Source organism: Pinus tabuliformis, chromosome J (genome assembly GCF_031772625.1).
Source record: "Pinus tabuliformis cultivar Carrire ecotype Pingquan chromosome J, CPIR1, whole genome shotgun sequence".
Classification (NCBI taxonomy): domain Eukaryota; kingdom Viridiplantae; phylum Streptophyta; class Pinopsida; order Pinales; family Pinaceae; genus Pinus; species Pinus tabuliformis.
The window spans coordinates 982,727,642-982,730,033 of NC_142295.1; positions in this window are offsets into that span (position 1 = coordinate 982,727,642).

A 2,392-nucleotide genomic window follows, 5' to 3' on the forward strand; every position below is an offset into this window, starting at 1 on the left:
GCCGTTTCCTTCTCCAAATCCATGGATGAATCAGACAAGCCAATTCGGATGGCCAAATTTTCCTTACACTCCACCATATTGGCAGAATAACTCATACCCTCCGCAATGGATTCCCCCTACTTCACAAGGTTCACCCTGGCAGACAAATTGGCCAAGATCGACATATCAGTCAACAGGAACTATTCCACTCCCTCAACCGACTCTGCCAGCCTTACAACAAAACCCCCAGTCTAATCTAAGGCCGCAACTCCCAGCCCAACCCAATCCCAATCCTAATAATAGACCAGTCCAATCCCTCCAAATTATAGAAACATCAGAAACTGGACTTGACCTAAGGGAGTGCAATGACCTTCAGTTACGATCTGGACGTATCATAGAAACAGAGGGAGACAAAACAGTTCACATTGAAGATCAGTTACCAATAGAACAACCACCACAACAAGAGGGTGTAAATAAGGAACAAACCCATCAACAAACAAATACATCCTCTCCTCCTTTCCCGGAACGATTAGTCATACCACGACCAGTACAACATCCAGACTTTGACATTCTGGGAGAGTTACAAAACCTGTACATAAAAATTCCATTCCTCCAGGCCATTCAAGATATTCCTATATACGCAAAAGCTATAAAAGAACTGTGCATAAAAAAATCAAGGAGGAATACAACCACTAACCCAAGAGTCCAAGTAGTCGGCACCTTATCTGACTTATTATCGGGAAAAGAGACACCTATCAAATACGAAGATCCCGGAAATCCAATTGTGACTGTCCAAATCTATGGCCAAACCCTGACTAACGCTTTAGTTGATCTAGGAGCTGCAATCAATATTTTGACAACCTCTACCTGCCAAAAGCTTGGCATCACATCAGTAGAACCTACTTCTACTTTGCTAGAATTGGCAGATCGATCTGTAGTTCGACCAGAAGGCACTCTATATGATGTCATGGTTTCTGTAGACTCCTGGGAATATCCAACTGATTTCCTGATAATTAATCCAAAAACCCGACTGGATGGACATCCGCTAATATTAGGAAGACCTTGGCTTGCTACTGTCGATGCCTACATTGGTTGCCGGCAGGGAAACATGACTATAACTAAAGGACCAGATGTTAAAAACCTAGTTCTATATCCTCCAGCACAGCCAAGCCTTCCAATGATCAAAACCAATCAGTATCCTGTGTCATACCTTACTAACAATATCAGAGCCCCATTGACTGTACAGAAGGCTTTAGATTTTAAAGATCAAATAGAAGATGATGCCATCAATAACTTCATTAGTCAAACCGAATCTAGATCTCACACACAGTGTTTTATGATAGAGGCAGCATTTGATAGTGAGCTAGAGGAAGACCCTTTGAAAGACGCACATGACCAAACAATACCAGTGACTGTTGTTGCCAATAGTAAAGTAGTGGAAATTGAACCTGGTAAGGCCCTAAATATCAACGCCAACCTTACACCAGACCAAGAAGCAAAACTTGTAAATCTGTTACGAAAATATCAAGGAGCATTTGCGTGGGATTACCCTGACATGAAAGGGATTGATCCCCAATTATGCACCCACCACATCTACATAGAAAAAGATGCAAAACCTGTTCGTCAGCCGCAAAGAAGACTTAACCCCCATCTAAAAGAGGTAGTAAAAGCCGAACTTCAGAAACTTCTAGATGTTAATTTTATTTATCCCATCTCCGACAGTAAGTGGGTCTCTCCCCTGGTGGTGGTACCCAAGAAAAACGGAAAATGGAGGATTTGCGTAGATTACAGGGAGTTAAATAAAGCCACACAGAAGGATCACTTCCCTCTCCCGTTCATAGATCAAGTATTGGACACTTTGGCAGGAAAGAAATTCTTTTCTTTCCTGGACGGCTTCAGCGGATATAACCAAATCCAAATTGCCCCTGAAGACCAGGATAAAACTACCTTTACTTGCCCTTGGGGAACGTTTGCCTATCGAGTTTTGCCCTTCGGCCTATGTAATGCCCCTGCTACATTCCAAAGGGCTGTCCTTAGTATCTTCGCAGATCTGATAAATGATGGACTTGAAGTGTATATGGACGATTTTACACCATACGGAGATGATTTTGACCCAGCTCTAGATACCCTGGAAAAAGTCCTACAACGTTGTATCGCTACCAGACTTTGTCTGAGTCACGAAAAGTGTTACATGATGATGACAGAAGGGCTCATTCTAGGGCACTATATCTCAGCAGCCGGCATTCAGGTAGACCCGGCTAAAATCCAGATTCTTTTGCTTATTCCTACCCCCACTACTCAAACAGAGGTACGCAGTTTTCTTGGCTTTTCTGGGTATTACAGACGATTTATAGAACATTACTCACGTATTGTTGCACCTCTATATGCTTTAACTGGCAATGTTGATTTCTTG